Source organism: Balaenoptera acutorostrata, chromosome 7 (genome assembly GCF_949987535.1).
Source record: "Balaenoptera acutorostrata chromosome 7, mBalAcu1.1, whole genome shotgun sequence".
Lineage (NCBI taxonomy): Eukaryota > Metazoa > Chordata > Mammalia > Artiodactyla > Balaenopteridae > Balaenoptera > Balaenoptera acutorostrata.
In genome coordinates this window covers 40330653-40358617 of record NC_080070.1, presented here as the reverse complement: position 1 = coordinate 40358617, position 27965 = coordinate 40330653, and the positions used below count along the sequence as shown (strand labels likewise).

Below are 27965 nucleotides of genomic sequence, written 5' to 3'. Positions count from 1 at the left end.
CTATTAGTGGCTAATGCAGCTGGTGACTTTAAGTTGAAGCCAATGCTCATTCACCATTCCTGAAAATCCCAGGGTCCTTAAGAATTATGCTATATCTACTCTGCCTGTGCTCTATAAATGGAACAACAAAGCCTGAATGACAGCACATCTGTTTAAAACATGGTTTCCTGAATATTTTAGGCCCACTGTTTACTGCTCAGGAAAAAAAATCCTTTAAAAACATTACTGCTCACTGACAATGCACCTGGTCACCCAAGAGCTCTGATGGAGATGTACAATGAGCCTTATGTTGTTTTAATGCCTGCTAACACATCATCCATTCTGCAGCCCACGGATCAAGAAGTCATTTCTACTTTCAAGTCTTATTACTTAATAAATACATTTCATAAGGCTATAGCTGCCATAGATAGTGATTCCTCTGATGGATCTCGCAAAATAAATTGAAAACCTTCTGGAAAGGATTCACAGTTCTAGATACCATTAAGAATATTTGTGATTCATTGGACGAGTTCAAAATATCAACATTAACAGGAACTTGGAAGAAGTTGAAACCAATGCACATGGATGACTTTGAAGGGTTCAAGACTTCAGTGGAGGAAGTAACTGCAGATGTGGTGGGAAAAGCAAGAGAACTAGAATTAGACATGGAGCCTGAAGATGTGACTGAATTGATACAATCTTATGATAAAACTAACAGATGAGGAGGCACTTTTTATGGATGAGCAAACAAAGTGGTTTCTTGAAATGGAATCTACTTTTGGTGAAGCTGCTGTGAATATTGCTGAAATGACAATAAAGGATGAAGAATATTATATAAACTTAGTTGATAAAGTGGAAGCAGGGTTTGAAATGATTGACTCCAATTTTAAAAGAAGTTCTATTGTGGGTAAAATGCTACCAAACAGCGTTACATGCTACTGAGAGATCCTTCGTGAAAGGGAGAGCCAACTGATGCCACAAATTTCATTGCTGTCTTGTTTTAAGAAGTCACCACAGGGCTTCCCTGGTGGCGCAGTGGTTGAGAATCCTCCTGCCAATGCAGGGGACACGGGTTCGAGCCCTGGTCTGGGAGGATCCCACATGCCGCGGAGCAACTGGGCCCGTGAGCCACAATTACTGAGCCTGCGCGTCTGGAGCCTGTGCTCCGCAACGAGAGAGGCCGCGATAGTGAGAGGCCCGCGCAACGCGATGAAGAGTGGTCCCCACTTGCCACAACTAGAGAAAGCCCTCGCACAGAAACGAAGACCCAACACAGCAATCAATCAATAAATAAGAACGTGAATTTCTAAAAAAAAAAAGAAGTCACCACAGCCACCTCCGCCTCCTTCAGCAACCACCGCCCCGACCAGTCAGCAGCCAGCAAAAAGATTATGACTCCCTGAAGGTTCAGATGACAGCACTTTTTAGCACTAAGGTATTCTTTAATTAAGGTAGGTACATTGGTTTTTTTAGACATAACACTATTGCACACGATAGACTACAGTACAATGTAAACATAACTTTTACATGCACTGGAAAACCGAAAATTTGTGTGACTGGCTTTATTTTGATATTCCCGTTATGACATATACCTATAAACATCTCATTTGAACCTCATAACAACCACAAAAGTTAAGTACATATTATTATTAAACCATTTGATAGATAAGAAAAGTGAGGTTATAAGAGGTAAATGTTATTTTTCTTAATGTCACTTAGCTGATAAATATCAGAAGAAGAACACAAGTGCAGGTATTCAGACTCAAAATTTCAGTATGCACTAGTCTCTGATAGGATTTGCAAATATAAAGATGAATGAAATATGTCCTGTCCTTCAGGAGCACACAATCTGTTGGCATATAATTATGCTTAGTGTTCTGTGGGTGGGGGAAATGGTGGAAGCTTTTAATTCAGTTTGACCTAGTCTGAAAGAATTACTGAAAACTGTCATCCTGAACTGAGCCTTTAAGACTGAATAGGAGTTTGCCAGATAAAGACTATTGGAATGGGATAGGGATATTCTTTCCCAAATAACAAAACAACATGAGGCAGGAAGGAGAGTAGACTCAATTTCAGAAAGGTAGAAGAGGAATGAAATAGCAAGTGTCAGTAGATGAGCTGGAGAGTTAAGGTAACTGAGGAATTTGAATGAAAGGGTTTTTATCCGGTATGTTATAAGTAACTATTAAAGGGCTTTAAGAAAGTAAGGATGACATTGCATTTTTTCAATAGATTTCTGGTAAGTGTGAATATATTTGAGGAAATGAGCCTAGGGGCAGGAGGTCCAGTTAGTTGTCTATAAAAATTACCCAGTAAGGGATGTTAAAGGCCTGGATTAGGATAACAGGAGTAGGATTGGACAGGAAAAGATATTTGAACAAGATTAAGTGGGTAGGAGTTTACAAATGATTGGATCTGGGAATGAGTGATTCTAGGTTGATAGAGTGAATGGAAGATAATGGGATCCCCAACTGAATAAAGGAGTACATGAAAAGCCAGTTTTAGAAAAGAAAAAGTGCTTAATTTGGGACAGAATTAGTGATGTTAAACATGTTCTTATGAATCTAGACCTTCAGAACAGCAGGTGAAAAACTTGGTACTACATAAATTTGGAAGTCCCCTAAATATTTGTGAACATTAAAAATGAGAGTAAATTATATCTTCCAACAATTGCATATCACGTGAGAAGGGCAATGAGCAGAAAAAATAAATCTGAAGAACACTAAGAATTAAGTATCAGAGCAAAAAAAAAATCGGAAAATATGAGGAATAAATGGCACGGTATCAGTAGAGTTTCAAGAAGAAAGGGATGGTCAACAACTTCAAATATAGATAGTTTCAGTAACTGAAGGTGATATTTGGATTTGGCAAAGGTTACAACTTTTTTGATAAAAAATCATCTTCAGGGGTTTCCCTGGTGGCGCAGTGGTTGAGAATCCGCCTGCCAATGCAGGGGACACGGGTTCGAGCCCTGGTCTGGGAAGATCCCACATGTCACGGAGCAACTAAGCCCATGAGCCACAACTACCGAGCCTGCGCGTCTGGAGCTTGTGCTCTGCAACAAGAGAGGCCGCGACAGTGAGAGGCCTGCGCACCGTGATGAAGAGTGGCCCCCGCTCGCCACAACTAGAGAAAGCCCTCGCACAGAAACGAAGACCCAACACAGCCAAAAATAAATAAAATTTTAAAAAAAAATGGGACCTGGAAGGCATATTTAAAAAAAAAAAAAATCATCTTCAGAGGTTTGTTCTTCCTTTGAATCCTCTGGGGAAATTCTTCTTTCCCTAGCACTACAGAATGGTGATTGTTTTTCTTGCTTTATGAATTCTGCAATGAGGTGCAGAGAATGACGTCAGTAAGATAAGGATTCCCTGGCCCCCTCACTGTCTACTTCCATCTTGGCAGTTTCCACTCTCAGTTTGAATCCCTGAATGGAAATATAATGCTCAATAAACAACTTCTGACTGTGGGATTCTTAAACCAAGCTAGTAAGTCAGATGCAGTCTGTAATTCAGCTCTGTATGAATGGAGGACTACATATCCCAGAACACTGCTGCACGTAATCCACACACTCCTCTTGACTTTTTGCTTGTCGACAATGTTCTCTCTGCGTAGACTTTTCCTCCTAGGAGGTACTGCCATTATATTAACACCTATTTCTGTTCCTGGTGGTTAGTGCAGTGAATATACACTATTTTTTTTTTTATTGCCTGGCACCTAAAGCCCCTCTTTAAAATGGAAACTTCGTCACCTTTTGAATCCTGGTGAGAGGAAGAGTTCAGAACTTCTACTGAAGTTGACGGTTTCAGCTACTTGCTCTCCCAGTGTTCAGATGACTTGCCTGATTTCTCTCAGATCCATTTCCTTCCTTCCTCTGCTCAGCTACCTCTGTATCACAAGAAACTACAACAAACTTCTGGAGAGGTTAGGCCAATGGAAGGCACTGATGGATGCTTGGAACTTGGAAGGCATGCAGAAGCTAGGCAGGGTAATTGTGTCTCTATTATTCTGTCACAGGCAGCATCTCTGTCACATCTCGTCCATAGCTCAGTCTCCCGGGACAATTTATCCCTCAGGGTCTCAACTTTCTCCAGGCATTCCTTAATTTCTTTTTAGTTCCAATCAAATCTCCCTCTCTTCTGAGCTCTGGTAACACCCATTTTTCCTCTAGCCCCAGGAGTGTTACTAGCTTCCTTTTGTTCCTTAATTTCTGGATGGGCTCACTGTCTTCCGTTTGGCTACTCAGCTCTTCCAACCCTGCATTACAGATCCAATATATTTGTAAGACTAAATGGTTTCTTGGTCTTATAACTAGACTAGACCCTGACTACCTCACTCAGCCTCCTCTGTAGCTGGGGTGCAGGTCTGTGTCTCAGAACCCATCAATCATACGCATTTACTCTGGACTTTGGAAAGGTTGCTGTTGCCATGATAAAGAGACAGCTAGACAGAGAACCCTCTCTGGCTGTTACATGAGTTTCAATGTTGGCTGCAGTGTTAGTGATGCTAGTGATGGTGTCCACTGCCCCATTCCATTATTTTCAGGGGTACAAGCTGCAGTGTCCTGTGGCTTGGAGCATTGTTACCTCCTCACAGAGTTTCTCAGCCTTCTAGGAAATTCTATACACTATGCTTCTAATAAATTCTTTGCCTAAGACAAGAGAATTAGTTTCTCTTGCTTGCCACTAAGAACACTGACTGATACTATTGAATCCTAGGAGTTACAGTCTTAAAACCAATATAGAATAAGAAAATGTAGGCAATTCCCTGGTGGTCCAGTGGTTAGTACTCTGCACTTTCACTGCCCGGGTTCGCTGGGGAACTAAGATCCCGCAAGACGCACGGCGCGTCTAAAAAAAACAAAATGTGAGAGAAATAGTTTTAAGAAATGAGCCTGATTCTGGCCAGCTCTGACAGTTCCAGTGCAATTCTACCTGACAACATCCTTGAGTCCCAGATTTAGGGACAGCAATTTGGGATGTTCTGGGTCAGAAGGCAGAGCAGGTATAGTACAGAGGTATCTGTAAATCTCTCCAGACACCAACTTAGTTCTTCTCTTTAGTTTGTAGCATTGTTGCCCAGATTTGTGTATCTACATTCAGGGCTATTTCAGTGGAAATTTAGGAGATGACTTGGCATTGCTCATTAGCCAAAATGTCACCGCAGTGCCCAGTCCCTATAAGTCATGCTGCAATTGATTGTTTATTTGGCTGTCTCTCTAATGGGACAATGAGCTCCTTAGCAACAAACACTGTGTCACTTTGCTCCACATTCTAAGACCTAGCAGAGAACAGGAAAGATATTCAGCAAATATTTACTGAACAAATGAATGGATTCTGGAAAACCAGACTGAGAAACTAAAATTTTGTTCTGTTTTGTTTCTGAAAATACAGTCACTGAATTTAGAACATTGTGTTTGGAAAGAGTACACAATGCTTTTTAGTTCAGCTATTCTCCAGACTCCTCCAGGCTTCCTCCCTCATATTTCTTTACAATACCCCTCTTGTGATTGTTCAATAAAACGTCATCTCCACGAAAACCTCCTTGTAAAGTGTCAGTTATTCCTTCCTCTGTGGTACAATATCACTTTGTACTTATGCTGATTATAAGAATTGTTGTATCAAACTGTGTAATTTGTCTAATTGTCTGTATCCTCTATTAGACTTAGAATATTTCAATGACCAGAACCATGGTGCAGAACCTGCATCAATCCTTTGCACAATCTCAGGCATATTTTATTTTATTTTATTTTTTTTTTTTTATTTTTTTTTTATTTTTTTTTTCAGGCATATTTTAGGACCAAGGTTCTTCATAGATTAGTTGGAGGGATTCAATGAGACTGATTTTCTTTTTAATGCATGCAAAATTTCATGCAGACACATGCTCTTTTTTGAAGAAAAGGTCCATTTAGTGTTTTTAAATGTTTGTTGTATTTAATGTAATCAATCTACATATCAAATATGTTTTTGTTTGATTATATTTTAATTTTTTCAATACAAACTGCAATACAACACTAAATCTGATACAGTGTTGTTTTCATGGGCATTCTTTCCATAGTAAAATGTAAAATGTTGGGATAAAAGAAGAGAAAGAAAAACAAGGAGAAAATAATCTGTTCTCTAGATTATTGTTCTACAGATTATTACTTTTATTATAATGTTCTACCCCATCTCCTTTCTCTCCACTAGGCAAGGGATTTCTCCACACTGTGCTAAGATGTTACCTATTATGAAATGAGATGGAAAGAAAAGCACTGAAGTAATAGTTCTGACTTGACTCCATTGAGGCATTAAAGTCATTTCAACTAAATACTCAATTTAAAAATATATTGCTGATTTTTCTCACCAGAGTTTTTCAGTCCACAGTTCTTTATTTGAACTACTTGAGGTCAGATGGGTTTTCAAATGCTGTATTTTTTCTAAATACTAAAAAGGTAATAAAACGCATTTACTGCCTATTAAGCAGCACCCTAGCAGAATCTGGGACAGCATCCCAAGATCCAACACACTAAAAATGCTGTAGAAAACTGTATGGATATTCAGACTGAGAAAGATAAGTAAAGACTATAAATAAACCAATGTCATTCTTTGAAGTCAAATTTTGAAGCCAAATTAGGTCAGGTTTTGCAGCCAAAAAAAAATTAGTTTTCAGACTTATTTGGATCTTGGAAATCAAGGTTTGTATTCAACTTGCACTACTGGGCTCCTTATCATGAATTTTTCAATTGAATTATTTTTCTTAAACTGTATCAACTTCAAACTCATAATGGAGCTTATGGAATGCTATCACTGCCAAAAGAATAGTAGGTGAAAAATAATGAGTTATAGGGAGTGTGGAGAGAAGAAAACTCAGCATCTTAAAATGTTAACTACTACAAAAATAATTCAGAGTTTTAGAATTTATGTATGTCACATACCTAAATACACAAACATGCACACACACACCCGATAAGCAACAGCAAACATAGAGCACTAAATGGCATACAGGCATGATCAAGGTTACTTTGGATGCTGTATGTTAGAGGTTGAATGAGAAAGTATGGGGGAAAAAATGGGATATGCAACAAGGAGACTGTCATGGTCCCTATAAACTTACCATAAGGATATCAGACTCACCAAGCAGTTTAAAAAAAAGAAAGGGCCAAAACCTTCTGAATATTCACAAATGTTCAGAACAGAGATATTCACAAAACTTCTGCTTATTGTGGACTTGGTGGTTAAATAGTCTTTAGCAGAAAGTTAAGGTGCAGTTTCTGGGTCAGTCATTCTAGGTAAAGTATCTCTTTTCCCTTGATTTTCACAGAAGGACCCACTCTGAATGATGTTTTTAAAAACTATTGGGAAAAATTTCGCTGAGAAATTAAGAGATAAGCAAAATAAGCATCCTATTAAAAAGTAATTTCAGATGACTAGAAGCAAAATATACAAAGACGAGGATGTGAAAAACGAAAGTGTTCTTTCATGCCTATCATGAACATTTTAAGTTAAATGCTTTTTTAAAAAAAATTTAATTGTACTGTCAACAATAAGGAGCTTCTCAAGAGCATATTAATCAAAACATGAGGACCTAGTGCACTCATTAAAATGTTTCATTATTCAGACAACGTGTGTCACCTATTGATTATTATCAGTTACAATTCCTAACACAAATAAAACTTAGTCACATTTAAAAATCAGGTTTAGCAAAGTCATTTTTGGTAATAATGTCCTTAAAAAAGTATTTCAAAATCATAAATTTTATACATATATATATATATATCCCTTCAATGGTATTATTTGCCTGAACTCAAATTATCAGGTGGATGTAACCAAACTAGCAAGGGACATAACCAAATTCTACTTGCTCCTTACAGAGAGGTGAATCATACCGCTGGGATCTGGGATGCTGGAGACCATATTCTCCACTGATACAATTTTCCCCCAAATATCCATTCTTTTCCTTGGAATATCCCGCCATATTCTTTCATCATGAGTTATTAAAAGAAACCCCTCTGAGGAAAGAGCAGTACCTATCAGATCACTGATGTGACGGCTTGAGCAGAGTGACAGATGGCACATGTGCTTTACACATTCTCAGAGTAACATAATTATAATCGATGATTGTCCTATCTGCCACATTTCCCCCAGGGAATACTTCTTTCCTTGTTTGACTTCTTGTTTGCTCAGCCTCTCTCTGAAATTTTTACTTTTTCAATTCCCTGACTTCATATTGTTCCTTAATTCCATACCCCTTGTTCTTCTGCCTCCTTAGGAGTCCAGTCTAAAGCAAGCATATTAGAACAGGAAATTTAAATACAATGGCATTAGAAGATAAATAAATAAATGAATATAGCCTTTTTAAATGACAGGATTCTTGACTGAGAAACATTCTAAGATAAAATGCAACTTAGTAATTACCATAATTATGTTGTTTATATACATTAATACATGTATACAATGCGTGAAAGACTTTACTTGAACTAGCGTTCACCGTAAGCAAATATTAGTCAACACTTATTTTAAAAAGAGCTATATTAAAATTTAAAATGAAAATTAATACAAAACAGAAATAGAAAGAGACTCAGAAAAGTAAGAGAAAGAATGTGGATGGCATTTATAGAGAAAACAGTATCAATGAAATGGTTACTATATTGTATCATTTTGAAATCATAGTAGAAGATGCCACTGATGACTCCACCCCCACAAGTCTGGGAAACAGAAATAACACAGACGTTTTTCAAGTAAACTGATGAAACACCGAAGCTTCTGAAAATTTCTGGATAGGAATGGTTTGTGGAAGTGGTTGCTCTCACCCTTTCCCCACCACTCTCAACACACACATCCACACACATATATACAACATGAAGTGTCATCACACCATATTACAGCATATCAAGAAGCCACTCTATGTTTGTTAGCTTAAACAAATGTATCATTGAACTCATCATTTTTATTATAAAATAATTCATCTCTCTTCATAGAGTTTCTACAGACGTCCATGAAATTTCTATGGCAAGAATTCAAGAATTTAATAGGCAACTCAATGATAAAAAAAAAATGAAAAGAGAAGATAAACTTTTTTTGAGAAGCATAAAAAAGTACTAGTCTAAATTAATAGAGAAATTTCTACCTGCTGTGATCAGATTCATCTATTTAAATATTACTTAAGAATTCATTTTTAAATTTCTATTATCAGGATTAGTTTCATTATGTAAACGCATAGTTCTTCTCCTAAGAAAAGGTTTGACATTAGTGTATACAGTTCACAAAAGTGTTTGCTAATGATTCAGAATTTGCATATAAATATGCATAGTGTTATAATGCTTGGGGAAAGGAAAAAGTGAAAATAAGAATACAGCTACCAGGGACTCCCCTGGTGGTGCAGTGGTTAAGAATCCACCTGCCAGTGTAGGGGACACAGGTTCGAACCCTGGTCCAGGAAGATCCCACGTGCCATGGAGCAACTAAGACCGTGCACCACAACTACTGAGCCTGTGCTCTACAGCCCACAAGACACAACTACTGAGCCCGTGTGCCACAACTCCTGAAGCCCACACACCTAGAGCCCATGCTCTGCAACAAAGAGAAGCCACCGCAATGAGAAGCCCGCAAACCACAAGGAAGAGTAGCCCTCGCTCACCACAACTAAAGAAAGCACACGTGCAGCAATGAAAACCCAATGCAGCCAAAATTAATTAATTAATCAATCAGTTAATTAAAAATAATACAACTACACATATTCTACTTGATATAAATCTCTGTAGATTCAACATTGTCTTATCAACTGATAGATGATAATGCCTTTGAACATTTGACAAAGTCTATAGGCAATTGAGGGGGGCACACTGCAGAAAGTTAAAAATTGGTCTAATCCTAATTATTTTGATAGTTCAGTTGTAACCAATGCTATGTAGATTCCAGACAAGCACATGAAAATGAAGTGATGTGGAATATGTAGATAAATTGTCATGAAAAACCCATTAGGGAAAAAAAATAAGATTACAGTCTCACCAAACACTGGCCCAAAAGGAGGGAATTTAAAAGAAGCTATAAACCTCCAAGTATTTAGACAAGTTATAAGTAAAAGTTTATGGTGTGTTGGGTGAGTATCAAATAGGGATCACCACAGTAAGCAAGTCGTCCATTTAGCACAGAACTTTGAAGTCATGAAAAATGGATATTATGTACTATCATTCCTGGTTGAAATTATTCCTGATAATCTGGAAGGTGAAATGAGTTTTTTCCAATTAGAATTTGTTGAAGCACATTTGACTGTGACAGATAAACTAGTATCTTTTCTTTTAATCTCTCAGCTGAACTCAAAATTCATCCACTTGAAAATTATCTTCCACTAAAAATCTATGCCTCTTCCTCCATCTTTCTATCCACCTCTAATGTTCTCCACGTCAGATTTCAGCACTATCTTCAGACAAGTCACTGTAACCCCACATCACTCTCTTTTAACAAGCTCTGCTCTGTCTTATCTATCTATACCAAATGTTTGAGGTTTTTCTGTAGGTTTATATTCTAGTAATTAGAGAAGAATATTAAAGATTGAGCATCTAAAAAAGTTATACAGTTGCTAAAAATAATAAAGTTCATAAATGAAGTTAGCTCATTATTTCCTTCCTTCTCCAACAGCATCTTAATTTACGTTGGAGCTACTCCTACATAGCACATTTCTCTGTCTTCACTCACAGATATTGCATAGTTTTCCCTACATTCGTAGGTAGGTTCTCACCCACTTCTCATATTCTCTCTTTCAGAACCAGTACACACTGAGGTTTATTAATAATTGTCATAGATATAAAGTATAAAAGGCCTCAAATGAATTTCAGCATCACCTTTTTGCAAGAAGGACAGACATCTGAGGTCATTCCAGCAGAGATCCTAATTTACTTCATAAAGAAGAGTAGAACAACTGTCCTCTGGCATAATATTGTAATCTAATCACTGGAAATTCTGTTTTCCTCAGTTTCATCAGAAAGACCATTTAACAAACCTGAGCTTAGCTCACTTTTTTAAAATATGGAAAGGAACAAATATAAAGTTGGAAGCAACAAAACTATAAGCATTGTTAACTTATAAACTTCAAATGAAAAAAAGAATGTAAAAAGATTTCAGATTCTGAAATGTTTCACATTCAAAAAGCAATATATATTTCTACCATAATTAACATTTTTATTGTTGAAATTTTTAGACTTTAAAAAATCAGATACTCCAGTATAGTTTAACTGTCATTGTTTTTGCTTATAACTAGATATTAATCACTATAAAGTCTTTAAATTTTTCCATTTAGTGGTATGATTTTAGATTACTAAGTTAAAGTGGCTCTTTTACATGAAATCCTTAAGAGAGGAGATTATTAAAATATGGGTTAACTCATGTTCTTCATAAGTCTAAGAAGCAAGCAGAAAGAAGAGCAGGATAAAGTACACTTACAACATGAAAGAGCTGGAAATTATGAAGTGACTTGTAAGGGATTTTAAATCATACTATAAAAGGGACCCTTGACTTAAGAAAAAAATTCAAACTAGTTATCCTATTAGAGATACAGCACAGGAAAAGACTGCAGATAGGGCAAATATTTTATTCATAACATGCTAACTAAAATTTTAAAAGCTGAAGTAATATCCTATACATATGCCTCAAAGATAAATATTAATGAATAAAAGAAATGTCCATACTGGTGAATGGGGAAAAAATCTATAGTAGCATATCAGCCTATGGGTTTTTTTTGGTTTGTTTCCTTTTCTTTTGTCTGCTATGTGATTTCAATAAAATTAAAACTCTTTGAGCATTTTTCCTACGCTCATATTTTATGACAATGTCTAAGTGAAGCGCAGCTGGCATGCTCCAAGTTCGCACCCACCACTGATCACACCAATGGATCTAAACAGTCTTTCCTCTTCTCACACATGAGTAGACTCTCACTCTTTAGTGGACCAATACAACAACTGATTAACACATTTCTAATGAAATTTATATACCATTTTTATGTATTTATCTCATATCCTATCCCTGTGTATTCCCTACTGCCAAGAACAATAAGTTTAATTTAGTAACACTAAACTCAAGTAAATTAGTATGTCTAATTGACTCTAAGTTCTGATTTATAAAAAAAGCCTCTTCACTAACTGAATGTGTTTGTGTGTAGAACTTTTTGGGACCTCGTGCAAACTAAAGTCACAATGCTATTTCCTATTACATATTCCTGAAAGGAAGCAACCTCAGTGATAAGAACAGAAGGGTCTATAAAGAACATGCATAATGCTTGAGCAATGCAAATGAAAAAAAGTCAGTGTCACAATCCCTAAGTATTTATAATTTTGTGTGGAAATTATATTACTGTTAAGAAAACATTTTAAAATACACTGCCTGGTATCAAAGTATGTTTGATTAAGTGTTCATATTTTAGACTCAGAATGATGGATTCAAAAAGCATTTTATGAAGCACAATTTTTTTTTATTTAAAAGAATAAGTAAAACATAAATGTTTAAGATATATGTTTGTTACCACACTGCTGCTTTTTATAGGGGATGAGTTGTGAGCTATTTGGATTAAGCTATGGAATGAATTAAAATTTAAAATGTCATTTTCAACCAATATCTTATTTATCTTTACAGTCCTTCTTGCCCAGTACATAGCATAGTGTTTCTTTTTCTTTTTTTCTTTGCCATAATCGGTACCTCTAAATATTTTAAAATTAAACTCTGTTTAGGGAGTAAGAAAAGTTCATTTATTATAAATGATCAGAGATGGAGAAGTTTTAAAGATAGCTCTGTATCTGTGTGACTGGGAAACAGAATCATCTGAAAAAAATAAACAAAAAAGTTTCTGGTGGACTGATTATTGACTGAAAGGCAACTTTATGTACTCTGCTCTGTGACTCCAGGGTTGAGAATTTGCAAACTGTATTTCCCAAATTCTCTGAAAATAGGAACCACTAGAAGGTATGTTGACTTTCTCCCCATGGTTTAAGATGCTCAACAAAACTGTTTATATTCCATCCCACTTAGAGAAAAAAACTTCCTTTTAGGGATGTCAACGAAATATTTTGCCTATTTTTGAACTTTATATAAATGTTTTATGGTTTGCTTCTTTAGCTCAACATTATGTTTGAATGATTCACCTATCTTGTTTTACACATAGCACTAGATTATTACTTTTCACATCTTTAAAAGATGTCATTATATAAACACATCACTAGTTTTTTTATTCAATGTAATGTTTATAGTCATTTGGGTTGTCACCAGTATTAAAGTATTCCAAACATTACGTCTATGACCATTTGTGTTCACTGTTTAGCAGACTCTTCTACAAAGTGATTGTACAAATTTGCACACCAACTCAGCAACATATGAAAATTCTAATAGCTCTATATCCTCTATAAGACTTTTTAAATGTTGGTCAAATTTGTAAGTGTGTAGAGTTATCATATGATAGTTTTAATCTGCATTTCCAAAAATATTAATAAGATTGAGAACTTTTTAATCATCTATAAGAAGTAAGTTACAAGTTCAAGGGGACTAAATACATTAAACATGTTTAAAATTCTTGAGCTGCCCAGGAAGAGATAAAAGTACTAACTCACATATGAAAATTCAAGAATGCATACTGTAATTTGTACATATAGTAAAAGCACATACAATTACTTGGCTGCTAGAAGAAAAATAGAATAATAAAAATAATCAATTCGAAATACGTTAAGAAAGGTGAGAAAAAGGAACACAGCACAGGTGGGAAAAATTCAAAAAATTGTACAATGGCAAATTTAGATATTAAATACCAATTATTCTACTAAATATAAAATTCTATATATTCTAATTAAAATGCAAACATGTTAATAAAAATTTATTAACAATTAATGAAAAATAGTTTCCACAAGACATATAAAATGCATGGATTTAAAATTTGAGAATAAAAAGATAGAAAAACATATACCAGGTATAAACTAACCAAATGAAAGCTGAAATAGCTATATTAGTATCAGTGAAAAATAATTTCAAGTAACAGTGTAATAATATAAAGTCCTAAAAATAAATTTTATAATATAAAAATTTAGGGCTTCCCTGGTGGCGCAGTGGTTGAGAATCTGCCTGCCAATGCAGGGGACACGGGTTCGAGCCCTGGTCTGGGAAGATCCCACATGCCGCGGAGCAACCCGGCCCGTGAGCCACAACTACTGAGCCTGCGCATCTGGAGCCTGTGCTCCACAACAAGAGAGGCTGTGACAGTGAGAGGCCTGCGCACCGTGATGAAGAGTGGCCCCTGCTCGCCACAACTAGAGAAAGCCCTCGCACAGAAACAAAGACCTAACACAGCCAAAAATAAATAAATAAATAAATAAAAATTTTTTTAAAAAATTTAATTCACCAAATATATGTAATATCCATAAATTTGTATGCAACTAATAGCAAAGCCTCAAAACATATAAAGTAACAAAACAGAACTTTTAAAAATGGCATAAATAATTCCACAATTACACAAGATATTTTTAACCCATGTTTCTCAATAATTGAAAGGATAACCAGACAAATAGTAGTAAACATATAAAAGATTTGAAAAGTACTATTAACAAACTTCTTCATCTAATCGACATAATATAGAACACTATTGGTAACAACTGCAGAACAAAATTTTTTGCAGAACAGAAATTCTTGCCAAACAAAATTCTCAAGTGAACATTAAATACTGATCAGATCTGAGCACATGCCTCACCAAAACCAAGTATCAATAAAAACGAAAGTACTGAAATCATCTGGAATATGTTCTCTGGCCAAGTGCAAAGTTAGATAACTTTTAATTCCTCATAAGTTTGGATATTAAGAAATGCACTTCTAAGTAATCAACTGGGTCAAAGAAAACATGACAAGAAAGAATTAGGAAATAATTTAAATCACATTTTACCATTTTCCAATGTATGCAGGTATGTGAAAAAATAGGGTATTAGATTAAAAAAATTAAAACAACCATAATAAATATGTCTGGACCCTTAGGGAATTAAAAAAATAATATTATATTCAACAATACTATTACATAAATAAATTTTAAAAATTATTTCATGGATATGATGATGTTTCAGTTAAATAGGAAAATATTCTTATTATTAGAGTAACATAGCTTTAATTTTTTTCAGAGGGTACTGTCATAAAATTTAAAGTTATTTTCAAATAGTTCAGAAAATAATAGACCTATCTACTGATGAGAAAGAGAGGACAAATAAGACAAAAAGTTAACAATTTGTAAAAGGATACCTCTACTTCTTGTATTATTCTTTTAGTTTGCCTCCATCTTCACAATTTTTCTTTTTTTTTTTAAAGATTTTCTTTTTGATGTGGACCATTTTTAAAGTCTTTATTGAATTTGTTACAATATTGCTTCTGTTTTATGTTTTGGTTTTTTGACCTTGAAGCATGTGGTATCTTAGCTTCCCAACCAGGGATCAAACCTGCACCCCCTGCATTGGAAAGCAAAGTTTTAACCACTGGACTGCCAGGGAAGTCCCCACAATTTTTCAAGTAAAATTTTAGTGAAATTTTTGAGGGATAAAGCTCAGGCTGTGGTCAGAGGCAAATTTATAACCTTCAAATAGAACTAGTGATGAAGAATAAAATGTAAAAATCTCAAGAATCTAACCAAGAAGTTAGAGAAAGAAAAGCAAATTATACATAAGACACAAGCAGAGATGAATAACTTAGAAAGCAAATATCCAAGAGAGGGTATAAACAAAGTCAAAATATGATTCTCTGAAAAGATTAATAAAACTGAAAAACCTCTGACAATATAAATAATATAAATGTAAAATGTAAATGTAAAACATAAAAAACCACCTTAGGAATAAAAAAGGTATAACTGTACATTCTACAAATATTAAAAACTAATTATTAAGGATAATTACAGATATTAATTCTACAGATATTAAAAAGTAATACTGTTATGGATTGAACTGTGTCCCCCAAACTTGATATGTTGAAGTCCTCTTTGCAGGTATAGTCAAGTTAAGATGAGGTTATTAGGGAAAGACCTAATAGAGTATGACTGGTGTCCTAATATAAGGGGAAGTTTGGACATAGAGACAGACATTCACAGAGGGAAAATAATGTGAAGAAACAGAGGGGATACCACTTACAAGGAAGAACTGAGCTACCAGAAGCTACTAGAGAGGCATGAAACAGATTTTTTTCTTACAGCCTTCAGGAGAAGCCGATCCTGATAATGCCTTGACTTCAGACTCCTAGCATCCAGAACTGAGACAATAAATTTCTAAGACACCAAGTTTGCAGTACTTTGTTATAGCATCCCTAGCAAACTAATACAGGTTGTATAAACATATTGTGCCAATAAATTTAAAATGTTGATAAAGTTGACAAATTCCAAGAAAGAAACAATAAAAATTAAAACAAAAATAAATATAAAATTAGAATAGTTTAATAATTTTAAGGAAGTGAAACCCAAAAATAAAACCTTCCCACAGAGACATTTTAGGGCTTAATCAGTAGATGGATTCAGTAATAAATCCCAGGAAATATTTCTGGAAAAAAACTATACAAATTTTTGTATTTTCAAATGTGATATGTTTTTTGCTCCCTAATATGTTGATATTGTGAATTACATCATTTGTTTTTCAAATGTATATCAGGCTTGAATTACCAGGATATATCCCTCTTTGTCATGATATATTATCCTTTTATATATTGTGGGGTTTGATTTGCTAATATTGCACAAAGGATTTTTTACATCTAAGTTTGTGAGGGACATTGTTCTATTAATCTTTCTTTGTAATGTCTTTGTTTGGTTTGGGTTTTGGCCTGATAAAAATGAATTGCAAAACGTTTTCTCTCTTCCTTTTCTTGGAAAAGTTAATGTAGAAATAGTAATATTTCTTTTTTGAATGTTAATTAGAATTTTCCAGTGAAGCCATTTGGTCCTGGAGATTTATTTCTTGAAAAGCTTTATTTATTAATTTGGTTTCTCTAATAGACATACAATAATTCACATTATTTAATCTTGAGTAAGGTTGGTTAGTTTGTGTCTTTTAAGGAATTTGTCCATTTCATCTAAATTGTTAAATTTATGAGCATAAAGTTGGCTATAATATTTTCTTATCTTTTTAACATCTGTAGGATCTATAATAATATCCTTTTTTCATTTCTCATTTAATAATTTGTGCCTTCTCTTTTTTTCATGGTTATTCTTTCTAGAATTTTATTAATTTTTAATATTTTCAAAGAACCAGCTTTTGTTTTTTTTTAAATATCTCTTTTTTTTTCTGTCTTCAATTTCATTAATTTTTATTTTGTTATTTCTTTCCTTCAGCTTGCTTTAGGATTAATTTTTACCTTCATTCTTCTCATTCTCCAAAATTGTGGGCCCATCTTCCTTTCATGCACTACTGTAGGTAAGGCAAGATTCAAATAACATCTTCTCTTATAAGAACCTGTATTTTCTTATACATCAGGGTAGTTGCCTGCCTAAGACCTCAGTTTTCTGATGGGTTCTAAAGTAATGACTTTGTAGATTATCTGGAGTGATGATGCTCTTTCCAGCTTTCTACATCCTGGGAAAAAGTCAGAAACTCTTTTAAAAAGTATTGTTCTCACTCCTTTTCAAATTAGATAATTTCTATTCATCTATCTTCAGGTTCACTGACACTTTTCTTTGTTACCTCTATTCTTCCATTAAGTTCATCCAGGGAATTTTGAAAATTTTAAATATTATTATATTTTTAAATTCTAAAATGTCCATTTGTTTCTTCTTTATAATTTCTACTTTTCAGCTGAGATTTCCTATCCTTTAATTTATCACAAGCACATGCCATATTAAGCACAGTTAATTTATATTCTTTTATGATAATTCCACCATTTGGGATATTGCAGTTGATTTTCTTCTCCTTTGAGAATAATACCATTTTCCTGGTTCTTCTTATGTTAATTAATTTGGAATTTATCTTGGACATTGTGAAAATTGTGTGAGAATCTTGATTTTGTTATATTCTTCTGACAAGCTCTGATCTATTTTTTAGCAAGCAATTACCTTAAGCTCCAATTGCAATCTCTGTCTCACTTGAAATAGGTAGCAACTCAATTTAAAGTATAATTTTTTTTTTTTTTTTTTTACCTTTTAGCCAGGATGCCTGCATGTGCTATTTTTAGACCAGGTAGAGACTTAGGTAGTGATTGTACACAGAACACAGGCTTCTCCTTCTATACTCTCTCCTTTCCAGGACACTCTTCTCATTCTCCAGCACAGGAAATGCACTTTTTATTACAAGTTCAGCTGTCTTTCTCTGTGCTGTGAACATGGCCTACCCTCAGGCCAAATCCACAAAAATGGACTAACCTATGTCAGGACTTTTCTTCAAGTATCAACTTCCCTCCAAAATCTGCCTTTTTTGTTCACTCTCTGGAGTCCTCAGAGTGGTTGGTTTTTTGTATTAGTCCAGAGTTGATTCATATCATTTTGGAACAATTAGAATGGTAGAGGTTTACTCTGACAAATGTCAGAGAACTCCACAAATTCTCTTTTTAATGCAATCTTCTATTTAGCCCATTAATGCATCCTAAAATTTGATGATAATCTCTTTCATTTCCAAATCTTTTGTTGCTTTTTCTTGTTATTCTTGTTGTTCTTGTTATTCTTTTATGATTGGGCTGATAATTTTTGATGGTTTCTTATTCCTTTTTATGTTTATGGTTTATGGTTTTTAAATCTATATTTTATTTCTTGAAGCAATTTTAAAACAATTATTTTATATTTTGTATTAAGTAATTCCAATATCAAGAGTTCTTAGAAATATACGTATGCTGTTTTGTTAATTTTGTTCACTCTTACTCATAGGGGCTTTATTCCTTGCACATTTGGTTAACTTTATTATGTGCTCATATTAGGCTTTTTAAAGGGAGATCATTTGCATTTGTTTCTGTCGCATGTCTTCCAGTTTTATAAACTCAGGGCCACTTCAATTTTTCAGCTTAGGATTCTCTGGACCTTGAAATTAGAGTAAATTTAATTTACAATTAATGTAAGGAAGTCCTATGGTTACAAATTCTCAGAGTTTTTTACTTTCCCATTCTGAATCTGTGTAAAATAGACAAGTTATCTTGTCATTTTCCTTTGCTGGCAAGTTAGATTTTCTATCACCCTTTCATTGGCATTACAGCCATTTGAGAGTTCTTGCTTTATATGTGGGTCTCGATTCCAACTCGTCACTTTGTAAGAGTCCCAGACATTGTATTAATTTCATCAGAGTCTATAAAAATCAAGTCTAGTTCTTAGCAAAAGTAAATGTCCCAAAGCAGCCACAGATTCTATGTGTCCTTACTATTTTGGTTATGTTTCTCAACTTTTTAATCTCAGCTATCAATTTTATAGCCTATTTGCATTAATTTTTCTGCACCTAAATGTTTTATGATGACAGTGTTTTTCAGAATATCTAGTCACCCACCATATTGGTAGAAAAAGAAATTCTATACTTGGCTGCCGGTGCTGGAGCCGCCATTGTAGCCGGCTTGGCTTGCGAGCTCCGCTGAGGAGTGGGAGGTTGGGCCGCAGTTACAGCGGCGTCGGCTCCCGGTGCCTGGTCCTTCGGCGGCACAGCGTGCGAGGCGACGTGGAAGCGGCCCATGGAGTTCGAGGCGGCGCTGCTGAGCCCCGGCTCCCCGAAGCGGCGGCGCTGCGCCCCTCTGCCGGCCGCAATCCGGGCCTCAGGCCCCCGGACGCCGAGCCGCCGCCGCTGCTTCAGGCGCAGCCCGCCCTGCCCGGCAGCGAGCGGCGCCTTCCAACTGCGGGGCAAATTTGTCAGAACATAAAACAAGAACATAGTCGTTATCAGAGTTGGAGACGTTTAGAAGTTGTTCTTAATCAGAGTGACTGACGCTTGTACTTCGGAAAGTCAGCCTCACTCAGCGCTCACAGCACCTAGTTCTCCAGGTTCCTCTTGGATGAAGAAGGACCAGCCCACCTTTACCCTCCGACAAGTTGGAATAATACGTGAGCGTCTCTTAAAAGACTATGAAGATAAAATTCGGGAGGAGTATGAGCAAATCCTCAATACCAAACCAGCAGAACAACATGAATCTTTTGTGAAATTCACACATGATCAGATTATGTGACGATATGGGACAAGGCCAACAAGCTATGTGTCCTGAAGCTTTCTCGCATATCTGGGTACCAGGTTTGACCTCAAGAGATGGCTGCTGTACACTTTTTGCAACTGGTTTGATATCACATTTCAGCTCCAACTTTGCATCCTGAGAACACTTAAATGTTTCTGCAGGTCCATTTTATACAACTTGAAAGACCTTAAAACTTTCCGGTTGCCACAAGCATATCTTTCTTTTCTGCTCATCCAATAAACAGCTGTGCCCTACTGTGATAGATTTTCCAAACAAAAATACCTGGAGCAGCAGTTTAGCAAAATATGCCCTCAGTGGCATTCAACAAATGGAGTTTCCCCAAGTACAGTTCTGTAAGAAGTGTGTGTGAGAGTGTGTGTATGTGTATTTTAAGTTATTATTTGTATTGTGCAAATTTTTTTGATTTTGGGGATTCTGGCTGTGAATTTGATGCACGACAATTATGGTTAAAAACATTTCCTTGGTCTACAGAAGATCATTAATGTTTTGTGACCATGTAAGTTGTAACAGTGGATTGTTTTATGTGTAGGTATTATTGTTAAATACAGGGACTGTTTCCAGGCACGGAATTTGAGTCATAAGTTAGGATGGACATTAGATGTGATTATGACGACATAGCAAAGGTCTGTGGTCCTAGGTCTACAAATGAGTGGTGAGGAATTAGAACAAACCCTAGACAGGCCATTTGACACATGACTCTGCCTAGCTGTGTTAGAACATTACTTTGACTCCAAGCCTTAAAATACCCACGTGGAGTCTGTGCTCACCTCATTCACACAAGGAGCTCCCTGGACACTGAACTTCTAAGAAGGAAAGGAGTCTCCTCTGGAGCAGGAGAATCAGGGTTTGCTTGGGATCTTGACAAAGGTGAGCATGGGGCTGGGCCATGCCCCGGAAGCACTGCTACTTGGGAGGCGCCACTTCACCTTTGTATCAGTTATTAAAAATAGAATTTGGATCCTTTGGTCAGGTTCCCCCAGATTCTTTTAAGAGATGTCCAGGTTCAATTGCTTGAGCTTTGTTTGGGCAACCCCCTGCCCGAAGTTGCTTACAGACTGTTCTTCACCTTATTTCCAAGGCTGAGGAACAGAAAGTAGCCTCTGGGGCTTCCCTGGTGGCGCAGTGGTTGAGGATCTGCCTGCAAATGTAGGGCACACGGGTTCGAGCCCTGGTCTGGGAAGATCCCACATGCCGCGGAGCAACTAAGCCCGTGAGCCACAACTACTGAGCCTGCGCGTCTGGAGCCTGTGCCCCGCGACAAGAGAGACAGTGAAAGACCCGCGCACCGCAATGAAGAGTGGCCCCCGCTTGCTGCAACTAGAGAAAGCCCTTGCACAGAAACGAAGACCCAACACAGCCAAAAATAAATAAATTAAAAAAAAAAAAAAAGAAAGTAGCCTCTGTTTTGAGCAGGTGGAAGTTAAGTACACATTTATTTTTTACTGTGACTTGTTCAAGACCATGTTTTACAAAATGCCTTGTTTCCTTTATTATTTTTTCTGGAAAGGAAAGTTCTATTAAAATTGTTTTAGTTTGAATATAGAATAGTTTTTTTAATTAAGGCTTATTTTGAAAACAACTGAGTTTAATTCAAATGTATGCCAGTATCTTCCAAAGTAAGGTAATATTCAGAGACAGTTGTCCTGATCAGATGGCTTAGAGAAGTTCCTGGAATATTCACATTCGAAGATTCCTTATTAATGAAAATCTTTGACTTACATCTAGTCAAAAACTGGAACATTATTCTTTGTACATTTTTATTATATAGTGTTAACAAGCTTAGTTGCAAACAAATAAAATACTTAAGCTATTAAAAAAAATTCTATACTTAAAAGAATTCATGATTCTCTGCCTACTCTTTCAATTTAGTATTTTCCTTATTCCCTTTAAATTAATAGAAAACATTGTGAAACTAGACAAATTGGTCTTACTACAAACTCTTGCTAACTCATCAATGATTTATTCATATCTACCTGATTGCCTTTTCTACTTTCTTTAAGTTCCCTATTCTTTTCAGCAAATACTCTAGTCTATTATTGTCTGAGGCCATTCAGTATTGTTTATTCTTCCAATTTTCCTGCCTCAAGATATCTGTATTTTGACACATTCTCTTTTCTTTACCTTCACTCTACAAGATTGACACTTGTGCCCTACTTTCACCCTCCCTATCATCTTCATAACCATTATGCTTTAAAGAGTATTTTTGCCATGCTTTTGAATATTCAGTATTTCCAAGGTATTTCACTATACAATATAATCCTTTTTTAAATTAATTAGTTTATTTATTTATTTATTTATTTACGTTTGGCTGTGTTGTATCTTTGTTGCTGCGCGTGGGCTTTCTCTAGTTGTGGCGAGCAGGGGGGCTACTCTTCGTTGTGGTGCGCAGGCTTCTCACTGTGGTGGCTTCTCTTGCTGCAGAGCACAGGCTCTAGGCGCGCGGGCTTCAGTAGTTGTGGCACGCAGGCTCAGTAGTTGTGGCTTGCGGGCTCTAGAGCACAGGCTCAGTAGTTGTGGCGCACAGGCTTAGTTGCTCCGCGGCATGTGGGATCTTCCAGGGGACCCATGTCCCCTGCATTGGCAGGCGGATTCTTAACCACTGCACCACCAGGGAAGTTCTACAATATAGTCTTCACTCTTCTAAATCTCTTCTTGAACTTACTACCCCTTCAAGCAATACATTCCCCTTTCTCTACTTCAAATGTTTTGAGAAAGTAGTCTTCCCTTCATAATCACCCACTTCATTTGAAATTGTATTGACACAACTTCACCAATGATTCACTCCATCCAAGTCCTTTGGCCTTTTTTCTCATATCCTTAGTCTTGCTGCAAATTATCGTACATAAACCTCATGTCACTAACTCTTCTACATTTTAGAAATCTCCATACTAATCTAGTTTCTCATTCTCGACCTTATCTAAAGTGTAGGCATTTCTCAAGGTTCCAGGTTTTTTTGTCAAGCCCCTATCCCCATAACTGTCTATACTACATCACTTATTGATCTCTTATCATCCCATACTTCAAGGTATTACCTCCATGAAATCAATTTCTAAATTTATAGCCCAAGGTGCCCCCTTTTCTGGTAGTCATTTAAGCAGAAACTGCCTAAGACATTCTTTATTTCTCCCTCTTTTAACATTGCCATCCAAGCAGTTGCCCCACTGAGACAATTCTACTTACACAAAACATTTTTCATTCCTACTGTCATCACTTTACACCACAATCACATCACCTAATCAGTCTCTCGTCTACTTCACTCTCTTCCCTCAATCCATTCTGCATATTAAACCTGAGTTAACTTTTCAAGGATATAGTGCTGATGTCACCATCATCATGCTCAGAAAAATTCTTGCATTGTTCCCAAAGTAGAAAAACTGATTGGCATCAGGGAATTCTATAATCTGAGCCCCATTTATCTCAAAAACAGTTTGTACTGATTCACTTTAGGCACTCTGGGCACCAATCAATCTAGACTCACCATTTGATCATAATATGTTTGTCAAGACTCTGATTTCAAGGAACAAAAACCCACTCAAGTAGTTCAAATAAAGGAGCATCTATTGAAAGGGCATAGTGTCTTTAAATAGTACCAGAACAGAGTTAAATCACATGAAACCTGGAGATGAGACTTGGGAAACTACTCAGGATTGAGGCAACCTCTTGAAACTTTCTTTGCTTCTCAGCAGCAAATATACCAAACATAGCTTTCACTCTCCTGACTCCACATGATATTTTTATGAACTCATCTCTATCATCCTACCTCAGTACCTTTGTTTCTTAGTTTTAAGTTCTGCAGGACAGACTCCAGTTGGCAGTTGGCCAGCCAGCAGCATGACTCTAGATAGGTACTATGTCCAGAGAAGGAGTCTTAAACTGTGCAGGCAATCAAAAATATGTTAATTCAAGAACATACACTGTGTTTCCTGTTCCTGAGCTATTTTTATATATGCCTTCTACTTGTGACTCTATGTACTCCCCCCAACCCCATCTTTCCAAATACCCAAAATTACTCATCCTCCAAGACTTCATACAAATACTACATCCTCCTTGAAGTTTTTCCTGATTTCTCAACTGAAAGTAATCGCTCCCTCCTCTGAACTCCCATAGCTCTTCCTCTGACTCTCTGTTGTGGCAAGTCTCATCTCCCAAATTCAGCTGAAAGCAGAAGCTATAGTATTCCCCAACGATGCTTAGATCAATACAAGAAACACAGTAACCACTCGATAAGTGTTTGCTGAACAGCAAAGAGTATTCTAAAGGATAATTAAAGGCAAGAAGTACTTCTAAACCTTAAACTGAAGTCTTTTTCAGAAAGTAGGTCATGTACTGTCATAAATATTCTTACAAGAGAGGAAATATTGATGGACATTAGAACATATCCAAAACCAATTCAATCTTAGTTAAAAGAAGATGAGACTGCATTTATGTCCTAGGTGGGAGACCCAAATGATAGATTTATTTTTAAGAAGAAAAACAAGAACAAACAAACAAAAAACTATCCAATCATTCAATAAGTAGTCGCTGTATACTTAGAGGACACTACTCTTGTGTTGACACCTTACTTGTGGTAGTAACGTTCTTTGTTTCCCAGCAACAAGCCTATCATTAGTTAACCATTCTAATTACCTTCCCCTAAATAGAACAGTTGTTAAACTCTGTTGGATTGCTAATCAGTATATTATCTTCTTCAGAGAGGCAAACTGAAGCAACAAGATATATATTGCAATTCTTTAGTCTCTGCTAGTCTTTTAAACTCTAAAGTATACACTTACTACTCAAATTATCTAAGGAGAGAGATCCTGTGCTAGCTAGGGACTGCAATATATCATTAAGCAAAGGCTATGGAGCTACTAAAGCATCTCTGTACCAAAATGCTAAGATTCATTAAAATATTAAAGTATTAGCTATTATTGCACATGAGAATGGGGATAGAAAACCTCTCTGCTTCAGAAGAGTTGCTCAGTTCCTCTATAGGCTAAGAGTTTGGTGGAGTATTCTGTTAGCTTTTAGGATTAATAGTTCAACATGACTTGATCTCTGCAAAGTTCATTCTGCTCATTCTGCTATTTTTACTCAATATTTTACCTCCTTATCCAGGTCCCTCTCTGGCTTATTAAAGCAGTTCATCTTTCTCACATATTTTGAATGATAATTTTGAACTGTACACAATGAAATGTATTTCTGGTTTCTGTACTCAAGGGCTTTAACTGTGAGACATCTTCTCTATGATTCTTAGGTAAATAAAGATAAATAACCTCTCAGGGCATCATTCATTTATAAATTATAGTAGCCCTTCTGTTTCTAGGAATTCTCAAATAAATTGATATTGACGTCTATTCTTGCAATACTTCTGCTGCATATTTGTGTTTCCCTATCCAGACTAGAGTACTGTTTAGCATTATTATTTAAGGTGTTTGTATTTTGCCTAGCCAATATTTCATCATGGGATCCTTTTAATTGGATTTGTCCTAGGCTTATTGAATAAAATTCCAATGTAATTTTTCTTTGATTTTTTTTCCCCCGAAGTAAATGTTTTGATTATAGTCAATGATGTCACCAAAGAATGACTTTAACCCCATAAACCTCCATCAGCCTCTCCAAAGTTCCCTCTCCCAAAATAAGTATACAATATAAGTATAAATGACAGTTTTACTATGCAGGTGCAGCTTCCAGAAACAACTCCTCAGGATGCGCCCTTTCCAACTAGATTATCCTTATCCCCTTCATACATATGCATCCTCTTCTAATACAGCTTTATATGCACTCTTTCTTTTGAAGAATATGAAGAGACAGCATTTTATCCAAGTTCATGCCTATCCTTTAGCATCACTCAGTGTCAAGCACATACACCAGATACTCAATAACTGTATGTTTAACAAAATTATTTTTGAGTTCATTTTTCCCCCCTGGGCTGAAAAATTTTGTATATGGAATGGTCTGTGTATATGTTGTCAATCTGACCACTGAATTGTACAATTAGATGTAATTACAATTTGATTCTATTACAATTTGATGTAATTAAACATAGAACAAAATTTTAAACTTTTCCTTTAAAATAATGCTGAAATTAATTGTTTTCCCTAAGTGTAGCATACATAGGTCTTGGCCAGATGTAACATCTTTTCCACCATTAATATGTAAAGGTACTAGTGAATCTTTAAGAAATGTAAAAAAGCATATCTTGCTTCAGGATTAATTTAATTACATTGCTTCTAGTGACTTGGTGTTATTAGTCCTTTAATTTTTCAGGTTAGGTCATGATATAAACCTAAATGAATGCCAAATAGAACCTTAGGATCCTGAAAATTCCCCTCAAAAAATAAGAGTTCCATTGTCATTGGTTGACCCTCTTGTTACATGTATAATACCCTGTTTCTTCCTGCCTGCAGTGCTCTCTGCTTGCCCTTTTCTTTGTGAGGAATAATTTAGCCATCCCATTCTTAAATAGTTTGAGATCCTGTTTAAAGAAGACCTACCCTAATGAGCTTTTCTTAACTCATTATTTTCATCTTCCCTTGTCTTACCCTCACCAATTTCTGACAACATATATATTTTATTAAAGTTGTTTTAGATATCTGTCTCATTAAACCAGAAACTTATTGGGGTTAGTGACTTAGTTTTATTTTCTTTGTATTCCGAAAGCCTTGACTAATGGCTGGACAACAAAATGAACTCAATAAATCTATGCTGTAGGCATATCATTTTACATGTGTGAATATTTTAGAAGGTTGAGCTAATACTATGTCTATATTTAAAGCATATGCATATATTATAACATTGATCTTTTCAAATGTCATTTTAGAAGCACCATGACAATAAGTGTCAATGGTGAATTGCTAGTTCAGGAGTAATTTCTGATCTAAAAATAAGATCACTCATCCTTGTCATCATTGTAAGGTAATTAATGTAAATTTCATTTGCATATTCTTGGCTCATTTCTTTTCACTCTTTAATCTTGTAATCACTCCTAGTAATACTCTGAAAAGGTGACCTTAGGAAGCAATTAACATATTTGTTTAGAATAACAGAATAATTGCTTGTTTATTAGTGTAGTGTTTGAACAAATAAACAATAGATTAACTGAGGAAGAATGGTTCTCAAACTAGAAAATTGGTGGACAATGCTAATACATGTCATCTTTTTAAAGAACAGGTAATAAATTTATTAAAATACTAAAGGAATATAAGCTTTTGGTAGAAACTGACAAATATTTAACGGTTAGACTTCAATACAGCATTTCTTTATCAACTTTTGTTTCTTTATATTTTTCCCTTCATTTTCTTCCTTGATATTTGTACCATATATTTCTGAAAATACTCATTTATACCTTAGGCTCACTCCTGTGACTTTTCAATGTTTTCTGCTATAATACTTCCTGTTTCCATAGATTCTAAAGTCTCTCTTCCATCATTTTCCTCTTTCTCATTTCTTCTTGGTCTAGTTCTTATAAACTTCTTCCTCATTTTCACTTCCTATAACACTTTTCATTTTTCTTGCATCTTCCATACCACTTATATTTTCTTTTTCTCCTTTCTCTTGTATCACACTCTTCGTTGTAACTTGCAGTTATTTTCCTCTGTGTTGCATGCTTTTCTGATTCATCTGAGCCTATTATTCCTCATACTCAAAAACTCTACTACTTTTTAGGAATGACCCTAATTCAGTTTCCCATTCTTCAAGAGGCCACATCTAATTGCACCTGTTATTGACATCAGAAGAGATTCCTTTACAAAGGAATCTTTCACATATTTCACAGACTTGAGTTTTTTTTCCATTTCTAGTGAAAATTCAGTTAATGAATTTAAGAAGATTCATCTGGAATTGATGATACATATCCTATCTTCAACAACCCCCATCCTATCTCAATCA

The 27965-nt window shown here is 35.6% G+C and overlaps 1 pseudogene; it reads left to right on the top strand.

Annotated features, from left to right (window-relative positions):
- The first annotated feature begins 744 nt into the window (after positions 1-744).
- Positions 745-20237, top strand: LOC103007752 (akirin-1-like; annotated as a pseudogene).
- The last annotated feature ends 7728 nt before the right edge of the window (positions 20238-27965 follow it).